General features: G+C 44.0%; 1 pseudogene; it reads left to right on the top strand.

The window, feature by feature from the left end:
- The window catches only part of LOC126474638 (calcineurin B homologous protein 1-like), a 45,646-nt pseudogene that overhangs the window by 15,098 nt on the left and 8,247 nt on the right, over positions 1-22,301 (top strand).

Genomic DNA, 22,301 nt, shown 5'->3' with positions numbered 1-22,301 from the left:
ATTGGGAAGGAAATCGGCCGTGCCCTTTCAAAGGAACCATCCCGGCATTTGCCTGAAACGATTTAGGGAAATCACGGAAAACCTAAATCAGGATGGCCGGAGACGGGATTGGCAAATAGTGGCGCTCCACTGAATCGCCTTCGGATGACCTCAACCTCCGTGCCCATCGACTAACTGTACTTCTGTCGACAGCAGCTGCTCCATAGACCTTGCCCAAGCGTTTGTGAATAGTCCCCATAGTTTCTTTCTCTGCAGTGAGAAATTCAATGACGGCAACCTGCTTGTAACGTACATCACCTACAGACGCAATTTTGAAACTGTCTTGCAGCAACGCTATCTGTCGGAAGTGACAGAAACTTGGTGATCTGACTCAGGAGACTTCAAATAATACATACGTAACGTTTCGCATTCGTAGCATAGTTTCCGGTTGAGAAAAAAAAAAAAAAAAGAAGCCGTGCATTACTGTCTGGGCAACCCCCGCAGCTTTATTTCTGACTGCAAGAATCGCCGTGCTCATATTTGTTTAGTCCCATTTCTTGCTTTTCCCGTGCGGAATATACATTTTGGCATTGTTCTTGCCCTGGAAGAATGATAAAGGCACAGGTTAGTCATATTGACAAAATGTTCCAAAACCTGGCTATAACACAAATTTAGACATTGTATAATAGCGTTACTACTACGTAATTTTTAAGTTAGTTAGAAAACGACGAAAAATAATAGCTACTAAAATTAAAGATATTCCAAAAGTTAATATTACCGTTAACACTCCATACTGGAGAGAAAACTATCCGTAAACATGCAAACTCTATGAAAAAATAACGAATGCATACTTGAAAATATGTTAACACGTTTGAAATTGAGTTTATATTGGCTAAAACCGCAGGTGGCAATGAACTAACACGGCAGTTTTACAGCGCAACTGAGGTAGTTGCGAGATGTTTAACTGTTTCCAAATTTTCTTTTTTGTGTAAAGCATTAGATACTACCGTGCAGGAATATGCGCATGAGAATCTGAACAGTGATGGAAATATTTAACACTGAATAAACAGTGAAAGAAGCATACTGTTGGAGGCGATGTGATTCGATAGAAAATCCAGTGAATTGAATAAAGAGACCGTAAGCAACATCACATCCAAGGTCAAGTACAGAAAAAACTTTCAGAATCCTTCAGGATGCAAACCGGAGGCAGGAAGGGAGACAGACTCTCAACTTTTCCTTTTAAGTTTCTCGTTGATAAGATGATCAGAGAATGGCTACGAGAAATGAAAAGAGCAGGTGGACTACGACTGGGGTGCAAGAATAACCGAAAACAGGTAGACTGTGTGGTATTCGCAGGCGATATTGTCGGAATCATTAGAACTGGCGTATAATCACACGACGCAGGTATCTAAAGCAGATCCGCAGAAATCTAATGAGGAGAGACCTCCTAGGTGGGTAACAATAGAAGAAGGGAAAATTCAGATACCTAGAAGAATGAACAGAAACTGATCTGGCAGTAAAAGGAGCAATGGGAGTACTAATAAACAAGACGAATTTAGCATATAAAGTAAAAAATGAACATATACAATAATAAGAACATTTCGGTCAATGAAAAATTGAGACAACCTGCAGCTGTACACGCAGCATAACGTCTCCGACTCATAACAACAGGATTAATTGACAGGGTAGAATTTATGGAATGAATGTTTCTCAGAAGGTTACTAGGATCTCTAACAGGATTAAGTAAATACACTCCTGGAAATGGAAAAAAGAACACATTGACACCGGTGTGTCAGACCCACCATACTTGCTCCGGACACTGCGAGAGGGCTGTACAAGCAATGATCACACGCACGGCACAGCGGACACACCAGGAACCGCGGTGTTGGCCGTCGAATGGCTCTAGCTGCGCAGCATTTGTGCACCGCCGCCGTCAGTGTCAGCCAGTTTGCCGTGGCATACGGAGCTCCATCGCAGTCTTTAACACTGGTAGCATGCCGCGACAGCGTGGACGTGAACCGTATGTGCAGTTGACGGACTTTGAGCGAGGGCGTATAGTGGGCATGCGGGAGGCCGGGTGGACGTACCGCCGGATTGCTCAACACGTGTGGTGTGAGGTCTCCACAGTACATCGATGTTGTCGCCAGTGGTCGGCGGAAGGTGCACGTGCCCGTCGACCTGGGACCGGACCGCAGCGACGCACGGATGCACGCCAAGACCGTAGGATCCTACGCAGTGCCGTAGGGGACCGCACCGCCACTTCCCAGCAAATTAGGGACACTGTTGCTCCTGGGGTATCGGCGAAGACCATTCGCAACCGTCTCCATGAAGCTGGGCTACGGTCCCGCACACCGTTAGGCCGTCTTCCGCTCACGCCCCAACATCGTGCAGCCCGCCTCCAGTGGTGTCGCGACAGGCGTGAATGGAGGGACGAATGCAGACGTGTCGTCTTCAGCGATGGGAGTCGCTTCTGCCTTGGTGCCAATGATGGTCGTATGCGTGTTTGGCGCCGTGCAGGTGAGCGCCACAATCAGGACTGCATACGACCGAGGCACACAGGGCCAACACCCGGCATCATGGTGTGGGGAGCGATCTCCTACACTGGCCGTACACCACTGGTGATCGTCGAGGGGACACTGAATAGTGCACGGTACATCCAAACCGTCATCGAACCCATCGTTCTACCATTCCTAGACCGGCAAGGGAACTTGCTGTTCCAACAGGACAATGCACGTCCGCATGTATCCCGTGCCACCCAACGTGCTCTAGAAGGTGTAAGTCAACTACCCTGGCCAGCAAGATCTCCGGATCTGTCCCCCATTGAGCATGTTTGGGACTGGATGAAGCGTCGTCTCACGCGGTCTGCACGTCCAGCACGAACGCTGGTCCAACTGAGGCGCCAGGTGGAAATGGCATGGCAAGCTGTTCCACAGGACTACATCCAGCATCTCTACGATCGTCTCCATGGGATAATAGCAGCCTGCATTGCTGCGAAAGGTGGATATACACTGTACTAGTGCCGACATTGTGCATGCTCTGTTGCCTGTGTCTATGTGCCTGTGGTTCTGTCAGTGTGATCATGTGATGTATCTGACCCTAGGAATGTGTCAATAAAGTTTCCCCTTCCTGAGACAATGAATTCACGGTGTTCTTATTTCAATTTCCAGGAGTGTATCTGATCAAACATATCCAGCCACCTATCGGTCGACTTTGATATGGGGTGTGTGCAACCTACGCCCTGAGGTCTTAAATTGTGCTAAAGAAACTTTTAAATAGGTCCCTGAACGTCTGGCAGCCCTTTCTTCCTCACGAGGCGACGCCAGAGAAGGTAGAGATGTTAGACGCTGCGGTCTGGAGAGAATACGACGTTCTGAGTCATCCCAAAGGTGTTTAATTGGGTTCAGATCGGGATTCAAAACAAGCCAATCCATTTTAGAAATGCCATTGTCCGCATAGCACATATTCACAGAGACTACTTTATGACATGGTACATTGTCATGATGATACATAGTTTCCTCTACTCTGGGCAGTACACAATGCTATAAAACATGTTCACATCCCTCCTTTCCTTAAGTTCAATAAGAGGACCACACCATAATCACCAGAATACCCCATCCCTAACACATTGTCCTTCATACTTTACTATTGGTACTACACGTGATGGCAGAGGCTTCTCCCAAACCATCGGATTGCCGCAGGGTACAGAGTGATCTCCAAATCACTCACATCCAGTCGTCCAGAAGCAAGGTGTCCAGTGGCCTCCCCCTTTACACCACCTCACGCGTCGCTTAGCTTTGACAACAGAAATGTGTGGCTTTTGAAGAGCTGCTCGACCACTGTACCCCACTTGTTTTAACTCCCTACGCACAGTGACTGTGCTGGCGGACTGCTGATAGCACTCTGGAACACACGAGTGGTTCCTTGCACTGATTTCGTGCGATTTTTACAACCATCCATCACGATGATCGAAGGTTGCTGTCTGTCAGTAATTGAGGTCTGTCTGGTCTTGGGTTAACTGCGGTTGTTCCTTCGCGTTTCGATTTCAAAATAACATCATCAGTTGAGGTTGAAATGTCCCTGATAGATTTGTTACTCACGAGACATCCAGGGAGTATTCCACCTCCGAAGTCACAGCGCTCTTATGACCCACTCAGGCTGCTTTGACTGCTTCTCTAGTTTCAACACAATACTTCACTTCTTCTTTACACTGGCGGGTTCAGCTCTCGTGATATTAGTGGTCAACTCCGCGCTTCAAGGAGTGGCCGGCCGCTGTGGCCGAGCGATTCTAGGAACTTCAGTCCCGAAACGTGCTGCTGCTACGGTCACAGTTTCGAATTCTGCCTCGGTCATAGATGTGTGTGATGTCCTTAGGTTAGTTAGGTTTAAGTAGTTCTAAGTCTAGGGAACTGATGACCACAGATGTTAACTCCCATAGTGCTTGGAGCCATTTGAATTTTTTTTCAAGGAGAGTCCGAATACTTTTGATCAGATGATGTATATCCAGATAAAGAGAATCTCGATCACCATTAGAAAAAGGAGCATATTGTAAAACATAATCTTCTTATTAGAGAAGTTTTATTTCCTCAGATCTCAGTAATTAGGTCAATTAGGTGTATAAACGACTAGTTTCTGCAAATTTTAATTGTCATCTTCAGATCATCTACATACATTAGACATTGTGCCACTCTGTGTAGTGCAACATCTAGACATGAACAATACACTACGTACAGTGACACAACCCTTGATGTATGGTGATGATCTGACGATGGCAATTAAAATTTGCCGAAACTAGTCGTTTATAGACGTAATTACTGCGAGCTGACAAAGATCTTGTTTAACAAGAAGATTATATTTTTCATAATACGAGATCGTTCTCCTCCTGACAATTTCAGGTAACCATAAGGAGCTTCTTTCTCTGACACATCTTTAGAATAGATAAGGTAACATTAACACCCGAGGCAATAGATTGTTCAGGTAACAGATTCTTCTGAACAAGGGAACTAAACGGTACAAAAGGTATCTGGAAGAAATGGGAAACTGGGAAGAGAGATTCACAACAGAGTGCCTTTCATGAAAAGAAGAAGAGAGAAAAAAAAATCAGGCTGTCCTAGATTTTCACCACGCGAGGTGGCGCAGTGGTTAGACACTGGACTCGCATTCGGGAGGACGACGGTTCAATCCCGCGTCCGACCATCCTGATTTAGGTTTTCCGTGATTTTCCTAAATCGCTCCAGTCAAATGCTGGAATGGTTCCTTTCAAAGGGCACGGCCGACTTCCTTCCCGGTCCTTCCCTCGTCCGATGAGACCGATGACCTCGCTGTCTGGTCTCCTTCCCCAAACAACCCAACCCCTAGATTTTCAGCATAGACGTAGATCCAGGTTTAAATCCTCATGGACTGATGAAGGAAGAAAGTTGCAGAGCATGAGAACGAAAGAATATAGGATAAAAACCAGAAGAAGAGTAACTGACCCGAATTGTGCTCCTCAGATGGCGAAAAGGAAAAGAGGTAGAACAATCTAGACGGAAAGCAAGTGACGGAAAAGTGGCGTCCTGCTTTTAATTTTTCTTTCCTTGACATTCTTAACTTGCCTATATCTGAACATGGCTCCAGAGACGGCTGAATTTTGAGCTGGGCTCTCAGGCCGGTGTGGGCTTTGTCCAGGGCACGTGTGCGACCTGCCCTCCAGCGGCGCTCCAGGAAGGCCTCTGAAAGCCCGGGCGAGGCGCGAGCCAACCCGTCACGCGGCGCCACACTTTACTACCAAGCAGTATCCGCGCCGGCAGGCCGGCCTCCGCCTCTGCTGCCGAACGAATTGTTCCGGAGCGCCGGCGGCGACGGCCGGACGTGTAACGGCGGCAATCTGCGGCGGGGGCGGCGTCAGCATCGGCGGTGGCGGCGGGGGCGGCAGAGGGGCGGCGCGAGTCGTGGCGCGCGAGGCGTAGCCAGCTCTGCACACGAATGTCCGCATTATGCAGACGAGCGGCGAGCTGCGGTGCGAAAGGGTAGAGGGGAAGCTTCGGCGTTCTAAGGGTGACCGCTGCCAGCTCGTCCCGACTTATTCGATGGTTCTCTTCCTTATGCGGGTGTCCGCTCTCGCCACTGATGCTGGGCCGTCTTACTGCGGAGAGGCGACGGGCAGAATTCTGCCAACGCTGCAGAGTCCAGTTGGGACAAGCCCTTTAATCCCCTCTGTTCGGCTCAATCGTGGTCCGAATTGACTTTACGGAGTGACAGAGTGATGGCAAATCGTGGACTCAAGTTAACTGGTTAGGAAGTGGTAATGGGATCAGAGAGTCGAACTATATTTTATCTAGGTAACTCGCTGGCCAATGAAGGCCGTGCTGGCATACTGACGTTACCGAGCTGCCTGGAGACTCTTACAAAACTGATATTCCAGTGTCTGTGTTGTAAAGAAGAACTGTACAACGTTCCTTCGGACACGCATGCATCGTTCTCTTGACACCGTAGGCATTTTGCCAGCATCACCTTAACTGCGAGTTACTAACCACCTTCCACACGGAGCACGTCCGTATCTCACCACTGACTTCTAGTATCAGCCGCACGCAGTTGACGTCAACAAGTGTATGGGCCTGAAGATGACGTTGAAAATAGTTGCCAAAATAAAATCGACACCTTAAATACAGCTGGAGGAACTTCTTCATTTTTAATATAAATTTATACTAGCTGACGTCCCACTGTCCTCCATTTCAACTACGGATGTACGAAGATTAACTGCAAGTGGCAGAGTAGAATCAAGCACACGGCCGACGGCTATGCGAAGTTGCCGCGCCACAGTTTGGTGCCGTTTCCTGATCATTACCACTGTAGTCCTCCCCTTGTCTGTAAGGCGACCTGTTCCACCTACAATACGAGGGGTGTTTGAAAAGACCGTGCAAAAATAAAAACTACTTACGTGTTTTGGGTAAACCTTATTTATTTTTCGACATAGTCTCCTTTTAGACTTATACAATTCGTCCAACGCTGTTCTAATTTGTTGATCCTTTCCGAATAATAGGAATTGTTCAAGTCTGCAAAATAGTTATAAGTTGCTGCAATCATCTCCTCGTTTGAATAAAATCTTTGTCCCGCCAGCCATTTCTTAGAATTGAGGAACAAACAGTAGTCCGAGCGAGCCAAGTCTGGAAAATAGGGGGGATGTGAAACGAGTTGGAATCCTATTCCCAATAATTTTGCTACCATAGCTGCTGAGGTCATGATGGAAAAGGACTTTTTTGCAGTCCAATCACCGGCGATTTTCTTGCAGCTCGGTTTTCAAACGGTCCAATAACGATGAATGATATGCACCTGTAATAGTATTACCCTTTTCCAGATAGTCGATGAGGATTATCCCTTGAGAATCCCAAAAGACAGTCGTCGTAACCTTTCGGACCAAAGGAATGGTTTTCGCCTTTTTTGGTGCAGATTCTTCCTTGGTAACCCATTGTTTAGGTTGTTTTTTGGTCTCAGGAGTACAGCAATGTATCCATGTTTCTTCCACAGTGGCGAAACGACGCTTAAAGTCCTGCGGATTCTTCCTGAATAGCTGCAAACCATCCTTGCAGCAATTCACATGATTCCATTTTTGGTCAAGCGTGAGCAATCGCGGAACCCATCTTGCGGATAGCTTTCTCATGACCAAATGTTTATGCAAAATATTATGTACCCGTTCATTCGAGATCCCCACAGCATTAGCAATCTCACGCACCTTAACTCTTCTGTCATCCATCACCATATCATGAATTTCATCAATGATTTCTGGAGGGCGTCCAGAAGGTTCAGTGTCAATTGTGCCCATATGGCCACTCCTAACATTTTGAAACTACTTATAAACTGTTCTAATGGAAGGTGCAGAGTAACGGTAATGTTTATCAAGCTTCTCTTTGCTCTCCTGAGGTGTTTTGCTTTTCATGTTCAAATGTGTGTGAAATCTTATGGGACTTAACTGCTGAGGTCATCAGTCCCCCTAAGCTTACACACTACTTAACCTAAATTATCCTAAGGACAAACACACACATACCTGAGGGAGGACTCGAACCTCCACCGGGACCAGCCGCACAGTCCATGACTGCAGCGCCTTAGACCGCTCGGCTAATCCGGCGCGGCCTTGCTTTTCATAAGGGAACGTTTAATCACCACACGAAATTCTTTTTCGTCCATTTTTTGACAATCACTCGACTTCCTTGATTCACACGAATGCCAAACACAAAGAAACAGACAAATATGGCTGAAACGTGGTGTGCGTTCTTTCCAAAGATGCTACTAACTAAACGTGACCTCGGTGGTGTCATCTCTCGGACTTTGCACGGCCTTTTCAAACGCCCGTCGTACGTTCCGAGGAGTGAGACGAAATAAGAAGCGTCAAGGATAACGGGTTCCCACAGTGGAGGAAAACTACTATGCCTGTTTGTTCAAGGAAGCCATGTAGACTGACAAGCACGGAAATAGTTTCAACAAGAAATTGGAAAGTCTCAAGATAATTGGAGCATAGATTCCCCTACTGTAGTAAGTGCAGCTGCAGATAACAAGGGGAAAACCATAAGGGTGTTGTCCAGGGAAATGCCCTGAGACGATGGCGCTGTGTTTGCTTTGTGGTATCGATGACATGAAGTTCTTCACCTTCAGCCATGTACTTCGTTATTTTATTCGTTTTTATGAAGAACTAATTTTTATTTTAGGGATTTCCTATTTACTAATAGCTTTGGAGTTTTCGTTGATGGGAACTTTTTAAATTGCTCTATGCATGGCGTTCCGTAACTATTCGTCCAGATTAATACAGGAGCTACAGAACATCAAAACAAATGTGCTTCGATACGGACGTATGTTCTCTGAAGTCAGTTTGTAATGTTAGGAAACATTTTGTTAATGGTGCTGACGTTTAATGTCGTAACGGCATCGCTGACTGGAAATGTGCACTGATGTTGAAAACTGCCCTATCAACGGATAGTTGACTATATTGGTTGGATGGACCTCTGAACGTCAGTCAAAGGATGTACTTCCAGCACGAAGGGGTGGCAGTCCACTTCAGCATTGCTGTGAAGAATCAACAGGAATCGATAAACAGGGCGAGTTGGCCCTATGGCCTGGTCACCCAGGTTACCTGATATCACGTATTTCAATTTATTATGAAGCAGATACAGGGAGAAACGATTCTGAAAACACAAGAACACCACATCGCTAGAATTGTCGTCGCTGCTTCTACCATTGCGGACATGCCAGGGATCTTCGAACGGATACGACAGTCAATGTTCCGACGATCTACTGCTCTCATACGGACCAATGGTCACGCATTCCAGCAGTTCCTGTAAGTGCCACCGCTGTAATTATCTTGCTAAACTACCTTTTGTGTAAATCTGCCATAGCATCAGAATCTGCCGTCAGGGACCATATCTACCGTAGCCAAATATATTTGTTTTCGTGTTCTCTACCTTCTGCATTAATTGGAACGAAGAGTTTCGGAAAACTTTCAGTGGTCATAACTTTGATTATGGATTGAATATACACTCCTGGAAATTGAAATAAGAACACCGTGAATTCGTTGTCCCAGGAAGGGGAAACTTTATTGACACATTCCTGGGGTCAGATACATCACATGATCACACTGACAGAACCACAGGCACATAGACACAGGCAACAGAGCATGCACAATGTCGGCACTAGTACAGTGTATATCCACCTTTCGCAGCAATGCAGGCTGCTATTCTCCCATGGAGACGATCGTAGAGATGCTGGATGTAGTCCTGTGGAACGGCTTGCCATGCCATTTCCACCTGGCGCCTCAGTTGGACCAGCGTTCGTGCTGGACGTGCAGACCGCGTGAGACGACGCTTCATCCAGTCCCAAACATGCTCAATGGGGGACAGATCCGGAGATCTTGCTGGCCAGGGTAGTTGACTTACACCTTCTATAGCACGTTGGGTGGCACAGGATACATGCGGACGTGCATTGTCCTGTTGGAACAGCAAGTTCCTTTGCCGGTCTAGGAATGGTAGAACGATGGGTTCGATGACGGTTTGGATGTACCGTGCACTATTCAGTGTCCCCTCGACGATCACCAGTGGTGTACGGCCAGTGTAGGAGATCGCTCCCCACACCATGATGCCGGATGTTGGCCCTGTGTGCCTCGGTCGTATGCAGTCCTGATTGTGGCGCTCACCTGCACGGCGCCAAACACGCATACGACCATCATTGGCACCAAGGCAGAAGCGACTCTCATCGCTGAAGATGACACGTCTCCATTCGTCCCTCCATTCACGCCTGTCGCGACACCACTGGAGGCGGGCTGCACGATGTTGGGGCGTGAGCGGAAGACGGCCTAACGGTGTGCGGGACCGTAGCCCAGCTTCATGGAGACGGTTGCGAATGGTCCTCGCCGATACCCCAGGAGCAACAGTGTCCCTAATTTGCTGGGAAGTGGCGGTGCGGTCCCCTACGGCACTGCGTAGGATCCTACGGTCTTGGCGTGCATCCGTGCGTCGCTGCGGTCCGGTCCCAGGTCGACGGGCACGTGCACCTACCGCCGACCACTGGCGACAACATCGATGTACTGTGGAGACCTCACGCCCCACGTGTTGAGCAATTCGGCGGTACGTCCACCCGGCCTCCCGCATGCCCACTATACGCCCTCGCTCAAAGTCCGTCAACTGCACATACGGTTCACGTCCACGCTGTCGCGGCATGCTACCAGTGTTAAAGACTGCGATGGAGCTCCGTATGCCACGGCAAACTGGCTGACACTGACGGCGGCGGTGCACAAATGCTGCGCAGCTAGCGCCATTCGACGGCCAACACCGCGGTTCCTGGTGTGTCCGCTGTGCTGTGCGTGTGATCATTGCTTGTACAGCCCTCTCGCAGTGTCCGGAGCAAGTATGGTGGGTCTGACACACCGGTGTCAATGTGTTCTTTTTTCCATTTCCAGGAGTGTATTTCATTTACATACCTTTTGTTATACAGACTGTTTCCGGAAGAACTTTGATTTTCAGGGATATGACAGGAACGACCATTCGAAGCAAATAAGTCAAGTAAACAAAGCACTACATTGCATACGTAAGACCTAAGGGCGCTTCGTCACCTTCGATACTCTGAAAAAAATCCCTTCTACTAAAACACTCAGTATTACAGATTTTTAGAGGTGGCAGTATGAACCAAAACAAGAGAAAGATTTTCAGTCAGCATGGGCTCTAAAGTGCGTACCTTAAAGTCTCTGAGCGCTTATTCATCTTCGCCATTCCGTAACGCATGTGTCCTACTGAAGAAATGGTCGTAGCAGTGAAGGTATACATTCTAGAGCCATTTTTACTGAATGTTTTTTTCTTGTTTTCGTACATACTACAGTCTGCCTAAATACGGAAAGCAAAGAGCGTTCAGTAGAAGAGATTTTTTCCGTAGCATCGTAGACGAAATGCTCTCAACTCTTAAAGTCTGCATCTTAGTGCCCAAATAAACTGGACTATTTTGCTTCGAATTGTCGTTCCTGTTATATCCATGAATAATGACCATTCCTCCCCGGACACCTTGTGTATATCTGCTCTTTAGTTATTTATTACTGGAAACATTTTATGTCTTCTGAAAAGAGTATAAATCGTTTTATTGTTATTGTTTTTTATTTATTCTGTCAATAGGTTTTAGATTATTAGTCCAGATTTAATTAGAATGTTATTGAGTTGAGATGGTACGGGAATAGCTACTTACAAGTCAGTTAAAAAATTTATAGTCTTGTAGTGCGTATATGTTAACTTCCTTATCCAATCGGATTGATGATGTTACTGTTTTAATTGCTATTGCTTGAATGTTAAATTTTGGAGGTTAAAATAATCAAACGTTGAATGACGCTGTTCGAATTCTTGCCGGCCGTTGTGACCGAGCGTTTCTAGGCGCTTCAGTCTGGAACCGCGCAACCTCTACGGTTGCAGGTCCGAATCCTGCCTCGGGCATGGATGTGCGTGATGTCCTTAGGTTAGTTAGGTTTAAGTAGTTCTAAGCTCTAGGGGATTTATGACCTCAGATGTTAAGTCCCATAGTGCTCAGAGCCATTTGAACCATTTGATTTGTTCGAATCGTTGCTGTTAAGTCTTTATGAAAATTGCAGGAAATCATCTAGTGTAAACTTTCTTGTGAAATTTCTAGTTTTTCCCAACACTATTTCCTTAGACGCTCACTGCAAACGAACTATTTAGCCAGTTCCTGAGCTTGTGAAAGTTACCCTCTACATCTGCATCTGTCACTGTTACTTCGCGTATTATTTGCTGCTGGTTTTCTTCCAAGATATGTTTCTGTACACAGTTTTCGACTGCTAACAAAATAATTTGTCTTTAGAACCAGGTCTGGCATGTTCAATAAGGACTCCTTTTGAGTTCAGTTTAGTGAGCCAGTCAGATCCCGCCCGGCCTCGCGGCGAACCCTGGATAGCGGGTTTGAAAAGACGCTATAGCATACGTTTTTGATACTCCGTGGATTGTGCTGCCACCTACTGTCGGGCAGACCATATCAACGACCTCAGTAGTCAATAGACATTGTGAGAGACACAGAATGGGGCTCACCGCGGAACTCACGAACTTCGAACGTGGTCAGGTCATTGGGTGTCACTTGAGTCAAACGCCTGTACGCGAGATTTTCACACTCCTGAACATCCGTAGGTCAACTGTATCCGACATAATAGTGAAGTGGAAACGTGAAGGGACACGTGCAGAAGAAAAGTGTATAGGGCGACCTCATCTGTTGACTGACAGAGGCCGCTGACAGCTGAAAATGTGTAATAGATAGGCATCTGTGCAGACCATCACAAGGGAATTCCAAACTGCATCAGGATACACTGCAAGTACTATGACAGTTAGGCGGGAGGTGAGTGGCTACTCATAAGCCACCCATCACGCCGGTGTAATGAGCTTAAACATTGTACGATTGAACAGTGGAAAGACGTTGCTTGGAGGGACGAATCACGATACACAATGTGGCAATCCGGTGGTAGGGTGTGGGTATGGCGAATGCCCGGTGAACAGCATCTGCCAGCGTGTGTAGTACCAACAGTAAAATTCAGAGGCGGTGATGTTACGGTGTGGTCGTGTCTCTCATGGAGGGGACTTGTTTTGCGTGAAACTATCACAGCACAGGCCTATACTAATGTTTTAAGCACCTTCTTGCTTCCCACCGTTGAAGAGCAATTCGGGGATGGCGACTGCATCTTTCAACACAATCGAGCACTTGTTCATAATACACGGCCTGTGGCGGAGTGGTTACACGACAGTAATATCCCTTTAATAGAATGGCCTGCGCGGAGTCCTGACCGGAATCCTATAGAACACCACTGGGATGCTTTGGAACGCCGACTTCGTGGCAGGCCTCACCGACCGACATCGATACCTCTCCTCAGTGCAGCACTCCGTGAAGAATGGGTTGCCATTCCCCAATAAACCTTCCAGCACCTGTTTGAACGTATGCCTGCGAAAGTGGTAGCTGTCATCAAGACTAACGGTGGGCCAAGAACATTTCCAATTCCAGCATTACCGATGGAGAGCGCCACGAACTTGTAAGTCATTTTCAGCCAGGTGTCCGGATACTTTTGATCACATAGTGTATGTTCCATCTATGCAACTAACTGAAAGCAGTTTGTTTATTGCCTTACGAGTTTCGCTTCTTTTATTTGTGACTCATCTTCAGTAACCTATAATACATGTTTCGTTTTATACGCATAATAAACATATTATGTTGTATATACAATATGTTACTCTTACATTTTTTCTTGTTTTTCTCTTGTTTTTTAGATTAGAATGATCTTTCGTAGCACAAATATCGTGATGCGAAATTATCGTTCGGGGTTACGATCTTCAGCGCTGTTACCTCATATGTGTTGTTCTAGAGATGTGTTCATCTGTTTCCATGCTCCAATTGGCGGTGTTACGGCCACATCTGATTCAACACATCTCATACATCACTTGCACTTTACATTTTGTGCTCATCATGTGTGTGTTTTGTGTTTTCGGTGTGTAGTGTTGCCAACTATCGCTGTATCTTTATCATTCGTCTTTGGTTTGTGTTGTGTGTGTGGATTGATAATTTCACTTGTTTTGTATATACTTGTTTCGGATTTTTGTTTCTTATTGTCTCGGTTGCTAACATGATCAGAGATTTGATTCTTCAATTTCTCCAGGCGTATTTTATGACGAAATAAAAATAACTACAGTACATCAGCGCACCTGATGATGGAAACGTGGTCGATTGCCGAAATATTGTGTCCTATGCACACTCATACCAGGCTGTTCACCCGAGATTTATTTCGTCATGATCAGAGATTTATTGTTTACATTGATTTGATTATTGGATACCTTCTTTTTCACTGGAGTGGCTCTTTGTGCATGGAAGTTTTCTTCCAATTTCAGGAGCTTTTTTGTTGTAATTATTCACTCTAATAACTGCCATGTCACCTTCCATGCTGGATAGTTTGTGTCCATGTTGTATCAGGTGTTTGGCAAAGATATAATGGCTATTTTCATTTTTCCGATTCCTTATATATTCTTTATACCTAATTTTTCAAATTCTTATGTCATCCCCAGATACGCTGATTTAAATTCTCGATACTCTAACTGGTAGATCCATGTTCCTTGGTATTTATATGGTTTGTCTGTTGCATGAAAATGGACTGGAATGTGTTTCTTGTTCTGTGAGAAATGTTTAATCCCTGTTTCTTTAATATATTTGCTACCTCATGTGTTTGTATGTTAAAGTGTTCCATTCTTTTCTGTCACTCATGTCATGAGTGTTACTGTTTTGTGTTTCCGTGTGTGCTGTAGCGTCTGTGGGGTTCTTTGGTGTTTTTGTTTTCTGATTGTTTTGATTCTTCTTTAATTGGGTTTTTATTGGTTCTTTGAGTTTTTGTAATGTATGACTGTCATAACCATTGTTTGTGGCTGTGAGTTGCATTTCTTGTAATTATTTTCATAGTTTCTGTTGTTGAATGGAATGTTATTTAATCTGTCTAACATGTGTCGTAGGGCCGCTAATTTTTGATTTTGTGTGTGGTTGGATGAATCAGGTGTAATTGTGTCTGTGGCTGTTGGCTCTGTAAAGCCGACAAATGTATGTTTGCTGTTGTCCCTCTAAGTTGAAATACGCAAGAAATGTTCATGATATGGGGGATCTCCCAACCCAATTTCCAAAAACCTCTTATTCCGTTGAGGCCTGTTATTAATTTCATGAAGGTGCGATCATACCATATGGCAAAATAGTAGTGCAACATTATGAGAAGAAGAACAGGAGAACAGTGGAAAACAGGAATGAACTAATAGCTCAAATTAAGACTTACACATCCTACAAACAGCATCAACTATCTATTTTGGCACAAAAAACATGTACACCTCAGTACCCACTGCAGGCACAATAAAAGTAATTGAAGAAAACTTACTGACATACGAGGAAATACCTCAGAAAATATTAATGAAATAACTAAAAACCATAAAGCAACCATATCCTAAAATTACTTCCAATGTGAAAAGGAATTTTACTTACAAGAAGGTGGGCTGCCAATGGGATTCCCATTCCATCAGGATCATTGGAAAATATATTCATCAGACACATAGAAAACACAATCTTTGGTACAGTCATAAGAAGGAAAGGATACAAAGCTGTTTACTGGTACAGATATGTAGATGACATAATCTGTATGGTAGATGAACCAACAGAGCCAACAGAGAAAATTCGTGAACTTCATAGACACATAAACAACATACATAAAAATATTCAGTTCACCATGAAAAAGAAACAAGAAAGTAAATACATTTCTTGAACATAATAATGTAGAGAGTGAACAATAAACACAAATTTGAACATCTTCAAATAGCCAAAAGCCACAGACACAATTATACATGATTCACCAACCGCCCAAAAAGTTAAAAAGTAACGGTCGTGCAACACATGCTACACAGACTAAACAACATTCTTTTCAGCGGAGAAAACTATGAAAAAGAATTACTAATAATACAACTCCTAGCCACAAACAATGGTTACAACGCTCATATCGCACAAAAACTGAACCAAAGAAGTAAACATTACTAAAGAAAAATGAAAATAATCAGAGAACACAAACACTAAAGAACCCCACAGACGCTACAGCACATGCGGAAACACAAAACATTAACAATCATGACATGACTAACAGAAAAAAATGGAACACTTTAACGTACAAACACATGAGGTAGCAAATATATTAAAGAAACATGGATTAAATATTACTCACAGAACAAGAAACACATTCCAGTCACATTTTCAAGCAACAGACAAACTAGATAAATACCAAGGAGCATGGATCTACCAGTTAGAGTACCGAGAATTTAAATTAGCGTATCTGGGGATGACAGATAGGAATTTCAAAACTAGATGTAAAGAACATATAAGGAGTCGGAAAAATGAGAATAGCCGTTCTGCCTTTGCTAAACACCTGATACAACATGGACACAAGCTATCCAGCATGGAAGGTGACATGACAGTTATTAGAGTGAATAATTACAACAAAAAGCTCCTGACATTGGAAGAAAGCGTCCACATACAAAGAGCCACTCCAACGTAAAAGAAGCTATTCAGTGACCAAATCCATGTTAGCAACTAAAACAATCACAAACAGAAATCCGAAACATAAGCAGAATAAATAATTAACGAATCTTCCTCCCCCTTCTTTCTCTCTCTCTCTCTCTCTCTCTCTCTCTCTCTCTATCTATCTATCTCTCTCTCTCTCTCTCTCACACACACACACACACACACAATACATAGAAAGAAGGATCCTTTATTGTATGATTATATGACAGCGGAACAAACACTGGTAACAGTTACTTCTGTAAAATATCTGGGAGTATGCGTGCGGAACGATTTGAAGTGGAATGATCATATAAAATTAATTGTTGGTAAGGCGGGTACCAGGTTGAGATTCATTGGGAGAGTGCTTAGAAAATGTAGTCCATCAACAAAGGAGGTGGCTTACAAAACACTCGTTCGACCTATACTTGAGTATTGCTCATCAGTGTGGGATCCGTACCAGATCGGTTTGATGGAGGAGATAGAGAAGATCCAAAGAAGAGCGGCGCGTTTCGTCACAGGGTTATTTGGTAACCGTGATAGCGTTACGGAGATGTTTAATAAACTCAAGTGGCAGACTCTGCAAGAGAGGCGCTCTGCATCGTGGTGTAGCTTGCTCGCCAGGCTTCGAGAGGGTGCGTTTCTGGATGAGGTATCGAATTATTGCTTCCCCCTACTTATACCTCCCGAGGAGATCACGAATGTAAAATTAAAGAGATTAGAGCGCGCACGGAGGTTTTCAGACAGTCGTTCTTCCCGCGAACCATACGCGACTGGAACAGGAAAGGGAGGTAATGACAGTGGCACGTAAAGTGCCCTCCGCCACACACCGTTGGGTGGCTTGCGGAGTATAAATGTAGATGCAGATGTAGACACAATAAGTGAAAAGATCAAACAACAAACAAACAAATAAGTAAAACACGAATGATAAACACACAGGGACAGTTGGTAACACTACACACCGAAAATACACACATGATGAACCCAAAATGTATCCTTACAAGTGATGTATGCGATGTGTTGTATCAATTGTGGGTGAAAGAACGTAGAAAATCGGTCAACTGGAGGATGGAGACTAATGAACACATCGCCAGGATCACACAAATGAGCTGACAGCGCTGGAAATTGAAACACCGAATGATTACTGCACAGCCCAAAACTTATGCTACAGAAGTTGACTCTAGCCTAAAAAACGAGAGAAAAACCGGACAAAATGTAACATAGTAACATATTGTAACTATCACATAATTCGTTTATTACATATATAAAAGGAAACATGTATTACAAGCCACTGAGAATACTTCACAAATAAAAGGACGAAACGCGTATGGCAATAAACAAACGTTTTTCAATTAGTTTCATGTACAGATCATACCACTACTTGATGTTTCAATATCTTGTTGTTGACGAGCCCATTATCGTAAAGTTTGAATTCTGGGACACTCAAAGCCATGCAGACTTGAATCGTGTCGTAGTTAGAGTAATACCTTATGCTAGCTGAAAGGCTTTTTCTGTTTTATTGACAATGAATACTGCTGACGGGATACATCAGCAAACAATAAAATTCCAAAGCCGTCAAAAAGTTTATGGTACTATCATGTTATGCTCTTTGAAACACTCTCTTTTGCTTCGTTTTTAATCATATTTTTATAAAAAAATGAAATTTTGTGGAACGGAACCTGGGCAGAAAGCAACGCTGAAAGTGAAAGCGCGCAGGACGCGTGTCGCACCAACTGAATGGCTCCCAACATCATTAGAACTGCAAACGCCCCCGTTTTCTTCTGCGCATTCTGTTTCTGAGTCTTCTGCAGGCATACAGTTACAAAGTAACTAAGAACGTGTATCAGACAATTATTCATAGCTTTATTACGTGAAAACATAGACCTATCTGTTGGCCTGGTTGAATGAGAACATACAATATGTGATCAAAAGTATCAGGACTCGTCGGTGAAAATGACTTACAAGTTCATGGCGCCCTCCATCGGTAATGTAGGAATTCAATACGGTATTTGTCCAACCATAGCCTAGATGACAGCTTCCATCTCGCAGGCATAAGTACAAAGAGGTGCTGGAAGGTTTGTTGGGGAATGGCAGCTCATTCTTGACTGAGTGTTGCACTGAGGAGAGATATCGATGTCAGTCGGTGAGGCCTGGCACGAAGTCGGCGTTTCAAAACATCCCTAAGGTGCTCTATAGGACTCTGTGCAGGCCAATCCTTACAGGGATGTTATTGCCGTGTAACCACTCCGCCACAGGCCGTAATTTATGAACAGGTGCTCGATCGTGTTGAAAGATGCAACCGCCATCCCCTAATTGCTCCTCCACTGTCGGAAGCAAGAAGATGCTTAAAACATTAGTGTAGGCATGTGCTGTGATAGTGACACGCAGAAGAAGCCCCCTCCATTAGAAACACGACCACACCATAACACCACCGCGTCTGAATTTTACTGTTGGCACTACACACGTTGGTAGACGACGTTCACCGGGCATTCGCCATAATCATACCCTGCCATCAGATAGCCACATAGTATACCGTGCTTCGTCACTTAACACAATGTTTTTCGACCAATCGTCCAATGTTTAAGTTTCTTACTCCAAGCGAGACGTCGTTTGGCATTTACCGGCGTGGTATGTGGCTTATGAGCAACCGCTAGACGATGAAATCCCAGTTTTCTCACCTCCCGCCTAACTGTCATAGTAATTGCAGTGGATCCTGACGCAGTCTGGAGTTCCTGTGTTATGGTCAGGATAGATGTCTGCCTATTATACATTACGACCGTCTTCAATTGGCGGCGGTCTTTGCCAGTCAACAGATGAGGTCGGCCTGTACTCTTTTGTGCTGTATGTGTCCCTTCACGTTTTCACTTCACTATCACGTCGGAAACAGTGGACTTAGGGATGTTTAGTAGCGTGGAAATCTCGCATGTAGACATATGAGACAAGTGACACCCAATCACGTGACCACCTTCGAAGTCCGTGAGTTCCGCGAAGCTCCGCATTCTGCTCTCTCACTATGTCTAATGACAACTGAGGTCATTGATGTGAAGTACCTGGCAGTAGGCGCCAGCACACTGCAATTAATATGAAAAACGTATGTTTTTGGGGGTGTCTGAATACTTTTGATGACATAGTGTAGGTTACTGAAGTCGGTATTTGGTCCCCATTAGAGCAGTGGCACTCCAGGCACTCATATGAATTATTAACTTCTTGTCATCCGTTGTTTAAAGGTGCCTGAATTGCGATATTTTTAAATTCGAATTTTTCCATGTACGTGAGATATATGCAACTTTTGCAACGTGTGTGTTGAATTATCTCTGGCAGGGTTGCGAAATTGAGGCATCAGTATTCCTGGCTAAATTTTTGTCTGTATTTTTAAAACTGTAGATTGCTAATCTTGCATCATTAATTGAACTGAGATTTCTGAAGCTGTCCGGGTGACACAAAGAAGGTGTACAGAGTTTCAGAAACTTTACATTCCATAGGTAACTGGCTTAGATTTTTTAATGCCATTTGATATACTTCAGAATATCTCAAAATAGCGAAGGGCATTCTTCCTCTTTCTATAGAATTCGGGGCCAAAGTGAAAACCAACGAAAGAGCTATGAAACAGTTTTTCCGCCTTTTCGTGTAGTGTAGTAAGGTAAATGGGCGCTTCCCACGACCATTTCCATCCAATAGTAAATTTACGTTTCATACTGGCTACATTACTACAATGGTTTTAAAAATATCAGTATCGGGACAACGAATCAAAATAGAAGGGTCATGATGGATATTACAGGCGTGATACGCAGTACTTGTATACACTTGTTCGTGTGTACTGTACCCAAAAATAGTGTTTTTACAATCCGCTCTTCAGACACGTGATAGTTGTATCGTTCACCATTACTGATTTTCACTCGTTTCTTACCACGGCATTGTATTATTTCGTTGTAAATCCACTGATTGATTTAAAAATAACAAACGCCTCCATAAATTTGATGTTCATCAATTCAGAGCTGAAATCTGGAGGATATGGCAGTTTGGTAATTCATCTGTGTTGGGAAGACAGTACTCGATATCTTTTATGGAAGGCGTTACGTAGCAACAAAAATGATGATGATATCGTTTGACGAGTATGACGTTATGAATTATAGAATTTTTTTCGAAATCAAATAACATTCAAAAATGGTTTAAATGGCTCTGAGCACTGTGGGACTTAACATATGAGGTCATCAGTCCCCTAGAACTTAGAACTACTTAAACCTAACTAACCTAAGGACATCACACACATCCATGCCCGAGGCGGGATTCGAACCTGCGACCGTAACTGTCGCGCGGTTTCGGACTGAAGCGCCTAGAGCCGCTCGGCCACCACGGCCGGCTCAAATACCATTCATTCTCAAATACCATTCATTGTGCTGAATGTTATTAATAATAGCAACAGCAGATTGTAAATAGTAAAGTCAAAATTACGTTGATAATATACGTTTGTATATTTGCATAGATATTTTAAACAAACTTAAAGTACTGCTTAAACAAAAAACTTGGTAAAAAAAACAGTATAACTAGATTCGACGTGTATTTTCACTTTCCGCTTTGTTTACTGTCCATATTCCAAAAAATGTATGATACAAAATTTTTGTGTAATAATATGATGAGAAACGAAGCAAGATTCAAAGGTTCCAAAGAGCGTCAAATGTTTGGACCATATAATTGTTTTCACACCTTTGGAACATTGCTGGCGGAATTAGAAGCTGAGAGATAGCTTCCATCCCTGCAGCAGCCCATCAATGCACACCATTTAGTTTGTGATTTGACACAGCTTCTAATAAGAAGCGACCTGTTTTAATTCTGTATTCTGTGTCTTTTAAACTCTTAAATGGCTCCACGTCCACGGCTTGAAGGTTGCTCTGCCGGTGCCTATCGAGCGTACTGGATGCAACCGACTGCAAATAGTGACACATTTAGTCACAACTGACGCCTTACCCTAGGGTTCTGAGGCTATCCTCCGTACCTTCCGACAGATAGCTGATATGGTAAAGGCAACCAACACACGTTGAGTTGAGGCTAAACTCTTTAATTTTAGCATCACGCCTAGGGTCGATCGTTGCAGAATAGAATGTCTAAACCAGGGGCTGAGACGATTCTGTGACGCTGTCGGATGCAAATTTCTCCGCTATCGAGTGTAGGATTGTAGGCTTCCCCTTAATAGGTCAGGCATGCACTACACGCAGTGAGCGGTACTAAGGTAGCGGAGCATATGTGATGCATTCATAGGGGTTTTTTAGGTTAGAAGAACCCCAACTCCCTCAGAATCACAGAAGAATTGCGTACCGCAATCGAAAACAAATCAGCCATAATATTTTTTGAGTTTGCTCATCCTCGAAGGTTGGATGTAGGAAAAGTTAATATGATATCAGCAAATTGCAGATAGTTCCAAGGAGATGTCTTAAAATTGGTATCGCTTATTAAAGCTCATAACGTTCAAATAAGATATGGAGCAGAAGTTTTGTTGAACAGACAGCGAATAGTTAACGAATCCTATGTTCAGACTGGAATATTTATCTTAAGGATGCGTCAGTTGTCAGTGATGGAGTATTTATCTCATAAAAAATTCATTAATATCTAGTGAAGTTATCACGGATTTCGAATGTGAATTAATCTGGGTGAAGTTAAACCTCAAAGTTCTATCTAAAAACGTAATGTAATGCTTTTATAGGTTGCCTGGATCAGGAACTGTAGTGGAAGAGCGCTCCAGAGAGAACTTACAGAATATCTTAGTA

Source organism: Schistocerca serialis, chromosome 4 (genome assembly GCF_023864345.2).
Source record: "Schistocerca serialis cubense isolate TAMUIC-IGC-003099 chromosome 4, iqSchSeri2.2, whole genome shotgun sequence".
NCBI classification, from domain to species: domain Eukaryota; kingdom Metazoa; phylum Arthropoda; class Insecta; order Orthoptera; family Acrididae; genus Schistocerca; species Schistocerca serialis.
This window is presented reverse-complemented; position numbering and strand designations above follow the sequence as displayed.